The sequence below is a fragment of the Bufo bufo genome, chromosome 10 (genome assembly GCF_905171765.1).
Source record: "Bufo bufo chromosome 10, aBufBuf1.1, whole genome shotgun sequence".
In the NCBI taxonomy this organism is placed as follows: Eukaryota; Metazoa; Chordata; class Amphibia; order Anura; family Bufonidae; genus Bufo; species Bufo bufo.
The window spans coordinates 145,563,625-145,580,390 of NC_053398.1; the positions used below are offsets into that span (position 1 = coordinate 145,563,625).

At 45.6% G+C, this 16,766-nt stretch overlaps 1 protein-coding gene across 4 annotated transcripts in view; it reads left to right on the forward strand.

The window, feature by feature from the left end:
• Window positions 1–702: 702 nt before the first annotated feature.
• The window catches only part of ST3GAL2 (ST3 beta-galactoside alpha-2,3-sialyltransferase 2), a 33,383-nt gene continuing 17,319 nt past the window's right edge, over window positions 703–16,766 (forward strand). For 2 of the 4 annotated variants that reach the window (XM_040409666.1, XM_040409665.1), the window contains exons 1-2: window positions 703–845; window positions 7,373–7,500. The gene's annotated coding sequence lies outside the window, so the exon portion shown is untranslated. Of the gene's footprint in view, window positions 846–7,372; window positions 7,501–9,915; window positions 10,216–14,790; window positions 14,861–16,766 lie in introns of those variants that run through there. The other 2 variants (XM_040409668.1, XM_040409667.1) reach the window with 2 other exon arrangements.

The following is a 16,766-nucleotide window of genomic DNA, read 5'->3' on the forward strand; positions in this document are numbered from 1 at the left end:
GTGATCTCCCCGGTATATGGATCGACGATCTCCCTCAGTATATAGATCAGTGATCTGCCTCAGTATATGGATCGGAGATCTCCCTCAGTATATGGATCAGTGATCTCCCCGGTATATGGATCGACGATCTCCCTCAGTATATGGATCGGCAATCCCCCTTAGTATATGGTTCGGCGATCTCCCCTGAGGTATACTGATCGGTGATTGGCTCCTGTTGGTATATTGATCGGATCCTGTTATTTCATGGATCACTTCTTATTGACGGGATCTTCTGCCTCTCAGGGATCTGTCTGAATTGACTTCCTGTCAGAGGCGGTGAGGTCTGCAGAGCTGTATGCAGGGTCCCGGTTACGGTGTGTGCCCTCCGCCTCCCGCAGTCCGTGCTCTTGCTATGAATGGACGAGCTGTGCGCCAGATCCCCGCGCTGGGTCCCGTTATCCAGAACAGGCAGAATTCCTTCAGTCTCGGGCGCCTCTGGGATCTGTAGTCCGGTCTTCAGTGGATAATGTGGGTTACAATAGGGATGTTCGCGTAATGGACTACAATGACCAGAATGCAGCGCGCAGCAGAGCACGGCGCTCCCCCTCCAGAAGAGTTGGGAGTCGTAGTTTTATCTGAGCGCAGTGCTCACTGGTAAGATGCCGTTGTCAGGGAGGCGGGACTACATTTCCCAGAAGTCCCGAGGAGGCCGCGGCTCGCTGTTAGCGGAGCCTGTGATGTGCGCCGCGGCTGGACGGAGGGGGCTGGTGTGGTCCAGGGATGAGCCAGAGATAAGAAGAGGAGGGACGGACAGACAAAGGCCTGAGCGGCGGTGCCGGTACCGGGGAGGGTCCGGCTGCTGTGCGGTACGTGCCTTTATGTGTCACCCCATATATTCATACACCCCCCCCCCCCCAATGTGCCTACACCCCACCGTATATACCCCCCATATAGCTACACCTCACCGTATATACCCCCAATATAGCTACACCTCACCGTATATAGCTACACCCCACCGTATATACCCCCAATATAGCTACACCTCACCGTATATAGCTACACCCCACCGTATATACCCCCCATATAGCTACACCTCACCGTATATACCCCCAATATAGCTACACCTCACCGTATATATACCCCCCATATACCTACACCTCACCGTATATACCCCCCATATAGCTACACCTCACCGTATATACCCCCAATATAGCTACACCTCACCGTATATATACCCCCCATATACCTACACCCCACCGTATATACCCCCCATATAGCTACACCTCACCGTATATACCCCCCATATAGCTACACCTCACCGTATATACCCCCAATATAGCTACACCTCACCGTATATACCCCCAATATAGCTACACCTCACCGTATATACCCCCCATATAGCTACACCTCACCGTATATACCCCCCATATAGCTACACCTCACCGTATATACCCCCCATATAGCTACACCTCACCGTATATACCCCCCATATACCTACACCTCACCGTATATACCCCCCATATACCTACACCTCACCGTATATACCCCCCATATAGCTACACCTCACCGTATATACCCCCCATATAGCTACACCTCACCGTATATACCCCCCATATAGCTACACCTCACCGTATATACCCCCCATATACCTACACCTCACCGTATATATACCCCCCATATAGCTACACCTCACCGTATATACCCCCCATATAGCTACACCTCACCGTATATAGCTACACCCCACTGTATATACCCCCCATATACAGGGGCGTAGCTATAGGGGGTGCAGAGGTAGCAGTCGCTACCGGGCCCAGGAGCCTGAGGGGGCCCAAAGACACTTGTGCTGCATAAGAAGACACACAAAGCACTGAGGGAAGGGGGGCCCAAGCCTAACTCTTGCACCAGGGCCCATGAGCCTTTAGCTACGCCCCTGCCCATATAGCTACACCTCACCATATATACCCCCCATATAGCTACACCTCACCGTATATACCCCCCATATAGCTACACCTCACCGTATATACCCCCCATATAGCTACACCTCACCGTATATACCCCCCATATAGCTACACCTCACCGTATATACCCCCCATATAGCTACACCTCACCGTATATACCCCCCATATAGCTACACCTCACCGTATATACCCCCCATATAGCTACACCTCACCGTATATACCCCCCATATAGCTACACCTCACCGTATATACCCCCCATATAGCTACACCTCACCGTATATATACCCACCATATAGCTACACCTCACCGTATATACCCCCCATATAGCTACACCTCACCGTATATACCCCCCATATAGCTACACCTCACCGTATATACCCCCCATATAGCTACACCTCACCGTATTTACCCTCCATATACCTACACCTCACCGTATATACCATATAGCTACAGCTCACCGTATATACCCCCCATATAGCTACACCTCAGCTCACCGTATATACCCCCCATATACCTACACCTCACCGTATATATACCCACCATATAGCTACACCCGTATATACCCCCCATATAGCTACACCTCACCGTAAATACCCCCATATAGCTACACCTCACCGTATATACCATATAGCTACACTTCACCGTATATACCCCCCATATAGCTACACCCCACCGTATATACCCTCCATATAGCTACACCTCACCGTACCCCCCATATACCTACACCTCACCATATATGCCCCCCATATAGCTACACCCCACCGTATATACCCCCCATATAGCTACACCTCACCGTATATACCCCCCATATAGCTACACCTCACGTATATATACCCCCCATATACCTACACCTCACTGTATATATATACCCCCCATATACCTACACCTTACGTACAGTACAGACCAAAAGTTTGGACACACCTTCTCGTTCAAAGAGTTTTCTTTATTTTCATGACTATGAAGGCATCAAAACTATGAATTAACACATGTGGAATTATATACATAACAAACAAGTGTGAAACAACTGAAAATATGTCATATTCTAGGTTCTTCAAAGTAGCCACCTTTTGCTTTGATTACTGCTTTGCACACTCTTGGCATTCTCTTGATGAGCTTCAAGAGGTAGTCCCCTGAAATGGTCTTCCAACAGTCTTGAAGGAGTTCCCAGAGATGCTTAGCACTTGTTGGCCCTTTTGCCTTCACTCTGCGGTCCAGCTCACCCCAAACCATCTCGATTGGGTTCAGGTCCGGTGACTGTGGAGGCCAGGTCAACTGTTGGAAGACCATTTCAGGGGACTACCTCTTGAAGCTCATCAAGAGAATGCCAAGAGTGTGCAAAGCAGTAATCAAAGCAAAAGGTGGCTACTTTGAAGAACCTAGAATATGACATATTTTCAGTTGTTTCACACTTGTTTGTTATGTATATAATTCCACATGTGTTAATTCATAGTTTTGATGCCTTCATAGTCATGAAAATAAAGAAAACTCTTTGAATGAGAAGGTGTCCAAACTTTTGGTCTGTACTGTATATATACACCTCACCGTATATATACCCCCCATATACCTACACCTCACCGTATATATACCCCCCATATACCTACACCTCACCGTATATATACCCCCCATATACCTACACCTCACCGTATATATACCCCCCATATACCTACACCTCACCGTATATATACCCCCCATATACCTACACCCAGGGCCGTCTTTAATATTGATTGGACCCTGGGCAAAAATTTACTTGGGCCCCCTGGATCCCGCCTTCCCACACCCTAGCAGGCAATCACGGCCTCCACCACAATACACACACACAAAATCCACACACCTGGTAGAGTCCAGTGATATAAATACTTCCAGTTCAGAAGACTCCAGCGGCTCAGGATCAGTGCTCTGGGCAGCTGGGCTCAGGCTGGAAGTGGGCACCGCTCTGCAGGAAGGAGACCGGGGCTCGGCTCACCCTAGTGTTACAGTGCACCCCAGAGTATGCAGTATAGCACCCTATAGTATACAGCACCCCACACTATGCAGTATAGCACCCTATAGTATACAGCACCCCACACTATGCAGTATAGCACCCCACACTATACAGTATACAACACCTCACAGTATACAGTAGAGCAGTATAGCACCCCACAATATACAGCACCTCACAGTATACAGCACCCAAACTATACACTATACAGCACCCCACACTATACAGTACAGCAGTATAGCACTCCACAATATACAGCACTCACAGTATACAGAACCCCAAAATATACAGAATACCGCACCTCACAGTATACAGCACCCCAAACTATACACTATACAGCACCCCACACTATACAGCCCCCCACACTATACAGTACAGCAGTATAGCACCCACAGTATACTGCACCTCACGGTATACAGCACCCCAAACTATACACTATACAGCACCCCAAACTATACACTATACAGCACCCCAAACTATACAGAATACAGCACCTCAAACTATACAGCACCCCACACTATACAGCCCTCCACACTATACAGTACAGCAGTATAGCACTCCACAATATACAGCACCTCACGGTATACAGCACGCCAAACTATACAGCCCCCCACAGTATAAAGCACCTCACAACATACAGTATACAGCACCCCCATAGTATACAGTAGAGCAGTATAGCACCCCACTATACAGTAGCTTACAGTATATTAGCATTACAGCCCCTGTCACCTTTCCTGATGTAATCTTCTCAAAAAAGCTCCACAATTATGGGAAACTTCTCCTGCAGCAACACTCCTGGTAGACAGGACCTGTGATGACCTCATAGCCATGTGACCAGTAATATTGCTAGGTTACTGGTCACATGGTGATGATGTCATCTAAGGTCCTAGAAAATCACAGCTCACAGTACGCTCCCTGGAGTGCCGGCAGGCATGGCATGGCAGCACCCCCCTGTGTAGCTGACAGCCTGATACTCGGGGCAGTGGCCAGCAGGGCTCAAGAGGCAGCTGCCTTGGGCCCCCCAGGAGCAACTGGGCCCGGGGCAGCTGCCCCTTTTGCCCCTTGTTAAAGTTGGCCCTGCCTACACCTCACCGTATATACCCCCCATATAGCTACACCTCACCGTATATACCCCCCAGATATACCTACACCTCACTGTATATACCACCATATACCTACACCTCACCGTATATACCCCCATATAGCTACACCTCACCGTATATACCTACACCTCACTGTATATATCCCCCATATACCTACACCTCACCGTATATACCCCCCATATACCTACATCTCACCGTATATACCTACACCCCACCATATATACCCTCCAGATACACCTACACCCCACCATATATACTCCCCAGATTTACCCCCGATACACCTACACCTCACCTTATATACCCACCAGATACACCTACACCCCACTGTGTATACCCCCATATACCTACCCCCCACCATATATACCTACATCCCACCGTATATACTCCCCAGATATTCCTACAACCCCACTGCATATATGCCCAATTTACCTACACTCCACCGTATATACCTACACCTCACCTTATATACCCCCGATACACCTACACCCCACTGTGTATACTCCCCATATTCCTACACCCCACCGTATTATACCTACCAGATATTCCTACACCCCACAGTGTATAACCTCCAGATACACCTACACCCCACCATATATACTCCCCAGATATACCCCCCATATACCTACCCCTCACCATATATACCTACATCCCACTGTATATACTCCCCAGATATTCCTACACCCCACTGCATATATCCCCAATTTACCTACACTCCATTGTATATACCCCCAAATATACATACACCCCGCAGTATATGCCCTGATATACCTACACCCCACTGTGTATACCCCTAATATACTTTTCAACCCCACTGCATATATCTCTGATTTACCTACACTCCACCGTATATACCCTCAAATATACATACCCCCCTATACCTACACTTCACCTTATATACTCCTATTACACCTACACCCCACTGTGTATACCTCCCATATACCTACACCTCACCTTATATACCCCCCAGATATACCTACTCCCCACCATATATACCCCTGACATAACTACACCCCACTGTATATACCCCAATATACTTTTCAACCCACTGTATATATCCTCAGTATACATACACCCCACTGTATATATCCTCAGTATACCTACACCCCACTGTATCTATCCTCAGTATACCTACACCCCACTGTATATATCCTCAGTATACCTACACCCCACTGTATATATCCTCGGTATACCTACACCCCACTGTATATATCCTCAGTATACCTACACCCCACTGTATCTATCCTCAGTATACCTACACCCCACTGTATCTATCCTCAGTATACCTACACCCCACTGTATATATCCTCAGTATACCTACACCCCACTGTATATCCTCAGTATACATACACCCCACTGTATATATCCTCAGTATACCTACACCCCACTGTATATATCCTCAGTATACCTACACCCCACTGTATATATCCTCAGTATACCTACACCCCACTGTATATATCCTCAGTATACCTACACCCCACTGTATATCCTCAGTATACATACACCCCACTGTATATATCCTCAGTATACATACACCCCACTGTATATATCCTCAGTATACCTACACCCCACTGTATATATCCTCAGTATACCTACACCCCACTGTATATATCCTCAGTATACCTACACCCCACTGTATATATCCTCAGTATACCTACACCCCACTGTATATCCTCAGTATACATACACCCCACTGTATATATCCTCAGTATACCTACACCCCACTGTATATATCCTCAGTATACCTACACCCCACTGTATATATCCTCAGTATACCTACACCCCACTGTATATATCCTCAGTATACCTACACCCCACTGTATATATCCTCAGTATACCTACACCCCACTGTATATATCCTCAGTATACCTACACCCCACTGTATATATCCTCAGTATACCTACACCCCACTGTATATATCCTCAGTATACCTACACCCCACTGTATATATCCTCAGTATACCTACACCCCACTGTATATATCCTCAGTATACCTACACTCCACTGTATATATCCTCAGTATACCTACACCCCACTGTATATATCCTCAGTATACCTACACCCCACTGTATATATCCTCAGTATACCTACACCCCACTGTATATCCTCAGTATACCTACACCCCACTGTATATATCCTCAGTATACCTACACCCCACTGTATATATCCTCAGTATACCTACACCCCACTGTATATATCCTCAGTATACCTACACCCCACTGTATATATCCTCAGTATACCTACACCCCACTGTATATATCCTCAGTATACATACACCCCACTGTATGCACCTTTGCCCTCCTCCAGAGCTCAAATCCTTCCAAAGGATCCCCATAGATCACATCTTTTGTTCCCCAGGATTCGACTTGGATTGCTCTTTCTCCCAAGGGATCCCATTAGATCCCAGCCTCCCAGCCCAGGTGTCAAAATAATTTTCTTTGCCAAGGAAGGATCACGATGTCGTCTGAATTTAAGGTTAAAAGGAGGTAATTTCTCTTTCTTCTTCTATAAGTAGAGACAGACGCGCTGTGTGGAGGTGCGGCACAATGTCTGCCGTGTATTGTCAAAGACGAGTTTATATAGAAAATCTTTAGGCATAATGAAAACTGGTTTGAACTAGATGTAATACCATATTCACAGTTCAGGTGCTCTCACACTAGCGTCGCTGGATTCCGATCGCTGTAGGAAACACGGTTTATTTAAAACTTCTCACTCCTCGTATTTAATCAAATATCAGCTGAGTACATATGAATTAAAAACCAAAAACAAATAAACGACACATCTAATAAAATCATGGATAACGAAATCTCCCCAAGACCAAAAAGGTTATGTAAATATACGGTTATTTCATATCCGCTGGATACATAATAGAACAACATCTGTGTATAGTATATAGGAGCCAGTATAAGGTAATGTAAAGCCGACTCCCATACGCTTCACACAGATCAAGGTGCAATGCGTGAGGTGAACGCATTGCACCCGCGCTGAATCCGGACCCATTCATTTCTATGGGGCTGTGCACATGAGCGGTGATTTTCACGCACGGTTGCTAGGAGACGATCGGGATGGAGACCCGATCATTATTATTTTCCCTTATAACATGGTTATAAGGGAAAATAATAGCATTCTTAATACAGAATATATAGTACAATAGGGCTGGAGGGGTTAAAAATAAAAAATTCAAAATTTTACTCACCTTAATCCAATTCATCGCGCAGCCGGCATCTCTTCTGTCTTCTTTCTTCAGGACCTGGGTAAAGGACCTGTGATGACATTGCTGCGCTCATCACATGGCCCGTCACATGATCCATCACCATGGTAAAAGATCATATGATGGACCATGTGATGAGCGCAGTGACGTCATCACAGGTCCTTTACCCAGGTCCTGAAGAAAGAAGACAGAAGAGATGCCGGCTGCGCGAACAAGTGGATTAAGGTGAGTTAAATTTTTTTATTTATTTTTTAACCCCTCCAGCCCTATTGTACTATATATTCTGTATTCAGAATGCTATTTTTTTCCCCTTTATAACCATGTTATAAGGTAAAATATTACAATATACAGAACACCTAACCCAAACCCGCCGATTTTTCTCTTGCGCGTGCAAAACGCATTACATCCGGGCAAAAAACATGACGCCCATGTGAAAGAGGCCTTATAGCGATATATTTGGCTTTCAGGACTTTTCCTCACCTTCTCAAACTCCGTGGCTGAAAATAAATGGAAGGGCATAAGGAGCTGATTCAGCGGGAGCCTGGGCCTCCGCTTCCTATCTCCACACAGCCACCAGATATCAGTCCTGGCACTTGTTGGGTTAATAAACCAGCTTATAGTGGTGATCAGTCCTGATGGTCCTTTCACAGTATTCTTCAGTAAGGTTCCCTGATTCCCTACCTGGTCCGTCTCTCATGAGGCAGGTGTAGTGACCTGGGTACTGGATACAGTAAAGAGTCTGACACAAGCTATCCTCTGGATTACGTCGGGCATTAGATGAAGACAATACGCATTGTGGGCTTTCCATATCTGAACGGTACAGTACCTAGATGTGGCCTAGCCTCAGCACAAGCTGTACAGTCAGTTCTATTGATCCGTATCGCAGTGTATCTCATCCAGGTTAACCATTCATTTTTATCACTATATCCTGTTTGTAATGCAAATTTATCCTCATAGGTTAAATTGGACGGGTATCTTATTCCTGGGCTAGGTTCTTTATCGGGATTGTTAATCTCTTTAGTTTCAGTTTGTTTTAATACCAATTTTCCCAAGGGATCGGTTCCAGGGATGTATGTTCCCATATCTATCTCTCCAGGGTCCTTTATAGGATTACATTCCTCTCGGTTACACCCTGGGGGTCATTCTATGTAACAAGTTGCGACCATACCTTATTTTCTTTTGGGCTATATCCGGTGCATACCCCCGGCTTAGGGGTCCTGAGTTCCATCCTACAAATCCCCATTTCTCACAATTTGATCCAAATCCTGTTGTTGCCTCAGTGACGCAGATCTATTCATCCGCCCGCTGTAGATGTTCCTATTCCTATGACCAGCGGGTTTCTAGTTCTATCTACCCGCGGTGCGGTTATTTGTGTCTTCTCTATGATCCCCAGATACAGTGCTACAATTATTATAACTTATAGTAACAAAGACGCACATGTATTACGATAACATATTTTATTGAATGACATCATTTAGAAGACGACATATACACGAATAAATAGATAAATAAGTACGTGGCAGCGCTGGGAAAAAGCAGCCCCCCAAGGTTAGAAATCCCCCCCTCTATGACTATTTCCATAATACATAAAGAGGCATAAGGGGCTCCTCCAAAGAAGGAAGGAAGTACATTCCAACAAATAATACAGGAAAGAAGGCAAAAGTTACATAAACCCAATAGGGGAGAGAAGCTACAGCACAGAAAACCTCCTGCATATGCACCAACCTAATAGCAGCAAATACCCGGTGGATTCTGGATCAGGAGATGAAACCTGGAGCTGCCAGGAGCGCACCCTGTAATTATTAGGACTTGCATCGTCCTGCCCCGTCTCCCTCCCAGACTCTGGAGGATTCTTCACTGAGATCAGTCACTTCTGACAAGTGGCCACCCTTTGTAATCAGACTTCTGTAGCCCAGGAGGATCCTGGCAGTTCCCGAACTATCTTGCCGTGTGATAAGTGTATCCAGCTATTAATACTGCAGTAGGTGCGGTGAGTAAATCCTGATATGGTCCCTCCGACGAGGATGATGCCGGTGTTTCCGCTTTATGACTCTGATCCGCAGCCAACCTCCCGGCCTCACAGTCTCGCCCTCGGGTGTAGGGTCACCTGGAATACAGTTAGAAGCAGCAACTTCCTTGTTAACATCTTTGCCGTATATTCAGCAAGTGTAAAATCAGATTCTTCATCTATTCTAGAAAATGGTTTTAACTGTGGTCAGTCCTGAGGCTGTAGGAGTCGCATGGCACGCGGTGCGCCCAATTCTTACCAGTCTCTTTTCTTGAGTTTGTTTTTCAATATTCCGTTGTGTCTTTCTACTAGCCCTGCTGATTGTGGACGACACAGGCAGTGATTTTTTTATTTTTTTTACTCTATTTGTAAACATTGTGCTAAAATGTGATCCGTTATCACTATATGTTATTTCCAGTATCCCACACCTAGGTATTATTATTACCTCCCCCACCAGTGCCTGAGCCCCCGCTGTCATTGCATCTGGACTTGCTGTAGGAAACACCTCTATCCATTTAGTAAAGGCATCAATGACCAAACAATTATTTATTTCTTTTCTTCACATTTGTTTAGTTCAATAAAATCCATACAAACGTGTTGGGATGGATATTGTGGTTGTGGGAACCGTCCTCTTCTTGGTCTGACGTTCCCCCGTGGATTAGGTTCAGCACATGCTAAGCAAATTTGTTTGCGATAATTAGTAAAGCCATATGCTGTGAATACTCTGGATATCATCGCTACCATCCCCCCATGGCTCCAATATGGCTGCATACCTAAATAAGTTACTAGGCAGAATATATTTGGTTTCTGTGGATACATATAGGCCGTTCTGGATAGTGGCCCCTTTAGTTTCCCATTTTAGTTGTTGCTGCTGCTTTGGTGATGACTGTTGCATGTCCTGTAGTATTTGCAGATCTACCCTTTGTGGTGTTTCTTTTGACCTGTTTTGCAGCTTTTTCATTTCCCTTTGAAATGGTGTCGCCTTTTCTGTGTGCGCCGCACGTTTACGTATAGCTACACTTTCCGGTCATTGAAAAGCTTCTAGAAGTTGTAGTATAAGTGGTTTGGGGTTTCATCTCTTTACCCGCTGAGGTGATTATTCCTCTGTTTTTCCATTGTTGGGCAAACACCTGTGCAGTTGACAATGCATATTGACTATATACTGTATATATGAAGTAAAGGTGTGATCTTCCATCTTTCTTTATGACTGCGAGGGCCGGTCCTTTACTTCATATTGATTTATGGGACGCGAGCACCCCGAGGCTGATAATCGGAGTGCCGGCTGTTTCTGTATACTGTATATAGTCACCTTCTTACCTTTCGCCAGTTTTCGTGCTTCTGTATTGATTCAGCTATTTGTGCCGCTAAATAGTTTGGTAGAGATTTTGCTATCAATACCCCTTCCTGGGTGACTACTGCCATAGTCGGGGGCGTTAATTCCATCGGGGTTCTTTTTACACGAACCATCTACAAACAGCATTAACCCCTTAAGGACCGGGCCATATTTCACCTTCCTGTAGAGGCCATTTTTTGCAAATCTGACCAGTGTCACTTTATGTGGTGATGACTTTAAAACGCTTTTACTTATCCCGGCCATTCTGAGACTGTTTTCTCGTCACGTATTGTACTTTATGACACTGGTAAAATTTAGTAAAAATAAATACATTTTTATTTATTAAAAAAAATACCAACTTTTAAAAAAAAATTTGAAAAATGTGCAAATTAGCAAATTTCCGTTTCTCTACTTTTATAATAGATAGTAATACCTCCAAAAATAGTTATTACTTTACATTCCCCATATATCTACTTCATGTTTTGGATCATTTTGTGAATGCCATTTTATTTGATGAATGTGGAGGCTGCAGAGTAGCTTCAGCAGCCTCTTCTATTAAACCACTGTCAGGCCTTGGTACGGTCAGAATCAAAGCACTCAGTCAAAGTCGCCCAAGGTCTCCTGAAAGATCCACTAGGCCTCATGCACACGACCGTTTGTTTTTTTGCGATCCGCAAAACGGACAAGAATAGGACATGCGCTTTTTTTTTTTTGGTGGGGCCTTGGAACGGAGCAACGGATGCGGACAGCACACTGAGTGCTGTTCGCATCTTTTGCGGCCCCATTGAAGTGAATGGGTCTGCACCCGAGCCGCAAAAACTGCGGCTCGGATGCGGACCCGAAAAACGGTTGTGTGCATGAGGCCTTATAATAAGGACTCTGATTCGGATTTTTCTGGGGAGGACGAGGATAGAGAATCGGGCCAGGCCTTATCAGATGAGGATTCAGCGGGGAGGGCTGCTTTTCCACCGGAAGATACCGAGTCTTTACTTAAAGCCGTTAAAGCCGCCATGCAATTAGAGGATGTAAGACAGCCTAAGGCTACATGCACACGAACGTTGTTTGTTTCCGTGTCCGTTCCGTTCTTTTTGCGGATAGGATGCGGACCCATTCATTTCAATGGGTCTGCAAAAAATGCAGACAGCACACCGTGTGCTCTCCGCATCCGTATGTCCGTTCTGCAGCCCCTCAAAAAAAAATAGAACATGTCCTGTTCTCGTCTGTTTTAGGCATTGTTACAATGGATCTGCCCAAAAAAACGAATGTCATCCATTTTTTTTTTTTTTTGCGGACCACAAAACACATACGGTTGTGTGCATGTAGCCTAAATCTATTGCTGACCAGGTTTTTGAGGATCTAAAAGCCGTAGAGTTTTCCCTGTTCATAATAATATGGAAGCCCTTATCAGAAAAGAATGGAAAAAAAATTTTCATTCCTAATTCTGTAAAAAGAAAATATCCTTTTGAGGATTCGGTAGCGGGCGTCTGGGGCAGAGCCCCCAAGGTAGATGCCCCAGTAGTTAAAATAGTCCAAAAATCGGCTCTACCTTTCGATGATTTAGGCTGCTTAGGAGATCCTCTAGATAAAAAGGCAGACGTTTATCTTAGGCGACTTTCACACTCGCGTTTGGTGCGGATCCGTTCAGATAATACAACCGTCCGCATCCGCTCAGAACGGATCCGTTTGAATTATCTTTAACATAGCCAGGACGGATCCGTCTTGAATGTCAATGGAGGACGGATCCGTTTTCTATTGTGCCAGATTCTGTCATAGAAAACGGATCTGTGCCCATTGACTTACATTGTGTGTCAGGACGGATCCGTTTGGCTCAGTTTCGTCAGACGGACACCAAAACGCTGCAGGCGGCCTCCAGAGCAGAACGGAGGCAAACTGACGCATTCTGAGCGGATCCTTTTCCATTCAGAATGCATTAGGGCTGAACTGATCCGTTTAGGACCGCTGAGCCCTGAACGGATCTCGCAAACGGAAAGCCAAAACGCCAGTGTGAGAGTAGCCTTAGACAGGCTTGGGAGTCTGCTTAAACAAGTCTTAGGCCGGCCATTGCCGCCTCTTGGGTTTCCAGGTCCTTAAGGCTTTGGTTAGATCAACTGGAGGTTCATATTAAGGAGAAAGTAATTCTTCTCTTCACTCCCTACTTTTGCTAAAGCCGCAGATTTCCTGGTGGACGCTTCTACTGATGCGATCCATTTTTCTGCCAGAGCAGTTGCCATGTCTAACGCTGCTAGACGGGCTTAAATCATGGAAGGGGGAGCAGGGTTCCAAGCCTAGACTCGGCTCTCTTCCATGTGAAGGTTCTAGGCTGTTTGGCTCCTCGCTTGATGACATCCTAGAGAGGGCCTTGGATAAAAAGAAGGGTTTCCCAGTTCCTCAAAAGTATTTTCTTTCGTAAATCCCACTCTTTCTTTGCCTTCCCTCCCTATACTACCATTTTAGAAGACAAGGTGATTATTAGACCGCTGCCATCCTTTCAGCCTAAGGTGGTCTCCGATTTTTCAGGATGAGATTCTACCCTCCTTCTGTCCAAATCCAACTAATCTGTTGGAAGAAAAATTCCATTGCCTTGACGTCAGAAGGTGTTTAAATTTTTTACCTAGACTCCACATCATCTTGGAGAATAGATGAGAATCTCCTTATTCGGTTTTTGGGTAGAGCTAGAGGTCGCAAAGCCTCTACTAGTGCTATAGCTGGATGGGTTAGGAATGCTATTTCCCTGGCTTATTCTTCCCTTAGCCTAACTCCCCCTTCGGGGTTCGGGGCTCATTCCACTAGGGCTGTGGCGGCCTCTTGGGCGGAGAAAGCGGATGCGTCTGTGGCCCAGATATGGAGCGCTCCTCATACCTTTTTGTAGACATTACAGACTGCGTCTTGACTCGGATGTGAGAAAAGTGCTACAAACTGTAGTCGCCCCTAAATGCTTTATCTTATAGTTTATTCTCGCATGGGTGAGGGGAAAACAATAATTACTCTTACCGGTAATTGTTTTTCTTGAAACCCATGACTGCACCCCAAAAAAAGGATATCTATCTATATATATATATATATACACACAGTAGCTGCAGAAGGTATTAGAGGGGATATAACTTCTCAGATTGGTTCTCCTCTTTGGGTTTCTGTTTCCAACCTGCTTGTACTTGGTGGCTGGCACGCCTGTTTATTAAAATCACTGAGGTGCGGCGGGTGTGTGAATCATTTTATCTCTTCAGGTTTCCTGTCCCGGATGGAAGGTTCTAGTCGCATGGGAGCAGTCATGGGTTTCAAGAAAAATAATTACCGGTAAGAGTAATTATTGTTTTCCTTTATAGGTAGATGCAAAGCTGAACGGATCTGGATGTATAGGGATACAGAAAAAAGCATTACTGCCGCCAACAACAGTGACCTATTTGCTTTCTGGATGTAGTTCATCTAGGAGTGTATGTGGATCTGGTATTACTGGTTCTCGACCCCACAGAGGGAGAAGCCTTCTTGGCAGGAAACCAAGGAGCATTGCATGGAGAATCTGGGCATGGGAAATATATTCCAGATGCCAACAGAGCCTCAATAATTGGTTCAATACCCTTTTTCTGCTTCTGTCTCTGATGTGGCCTAAATGTAGATTTAGGTGTCATCATGACTGGGTCCGCTCCTTTCATTAGGCCCTGGAGACCACAAGGAGTCGGGGTATTCCTTGAGTTGCTCATTCTGCTCCTCTGTCAGAAGTAGCAGCGGCTAGCTTATTTCGGAGGTTTGTCTGATATGTGCACTAGGGACAGATATTGTAAGCCAATTGAATGGTTTTGTATTGATCGAATCGGATCCCTTCAACAGGAGGTCCCCAAGATACTGTCCCACCACTGCTCCACAAATTCTCCTCCTACATCCCTTTGTTACCGAGACATGGAGACAAGTACCTCGAAAAGCTTTTTTCATACGTTCAGATATTTTACAACTCGCTCCACAGTTTCCTTTTTTATCCCAATAGAGAGTTTTAAGAAATAACCTAGAAGATGATTCTCTAAAGGGAACCTGTCATCAACTTTAAGCTACCCATACTAACGGCAGAATTAAGTAGAGACAGGCAAGTTGATTTCGGCGATCTGTCATTTAAAAGTTAAAAGTATGCGGTTGCCGAGAACCAACATCACAATCCTTGCAGACTGGGCCTGGAAAAGAGTCCCGGCCTCCTGAGAAGAGTCCTGGTTATTCATGATCTCCTGCTGATGACTGACAGGCTTCTACCTGGTTTTCTCCCTTTCTCTCTAGGAGAGAACTGCCAATAATCAGCAGGAGATTATAATAACCAGGACTCTTCTCAGGTAGATCTGACTCTTTTCATGGCCTGGGCTGCAATGATTATGATGCTGGTTCTCAGCAACCACTGACTTTTAGCTCATGAGGGACACAGCGCTGACATCAGCATGTCTGTCACTATTTTATGCTGCCCTCAGTGAGGTCACTATAAAGTTGATGACGGGTTCCCTTTAAGGAACTTTTCCTCATACCTTCTATCTGGGCCCTCAGCGTACCTATAATTATCTGAAGTTCATCTGCTTGGTGGAATTCAGCTGAGGGACTTTTTTTGTTCTTTTGTTACTGCGGAGGGACCTTCTGTGACCAAATCTAAGCTGTAATAATATCTTGGCTCATCCATTTCCTGCACCACCATGTTCTTAGCCTCGCACTTTGCTTGTACCCCTTTCTTTGTAGGGACAACTCCTATCCCTGCCTAAGAGATTACATGGACAGACTGTAGAGAAGACCATCTGACAATTGGCCTTTCTTCCTGTCTCTAAGTCTATTATGTCAACATACACTTCTCTCCCTTCCTCAACCACCAATGTATTGTTCTTTTTCTGTTTCTTTTTATCTTTAAAATGTCTTTCTGTCATGTTCCCTCAGCAGCACAGGGGAGAAGGAGTGTCTCCCTCCCCCCTGTGCCGCTGCTGCCGATGAGGGGCGGGCGCACTGCGCCACCAATGATAATTAACCTTTAATACAGGAGGCAGGTGCTGGCAGCAGAATCACATAGCCGGCACCCTGCCTCTGACAGGGAGCTGCGATCAGTTGCAGTTAACCCCTCAGGTGCAGCACCTGAGGGGTTAACTGCCACTGATCTGCTGCCGGCACCCGCCTCCTGTATTAAAGGTTAATTATCATTGGTGGCGCAGTGTGCCCGCCTCCCCCCCCCAGTATTAAAAACGTT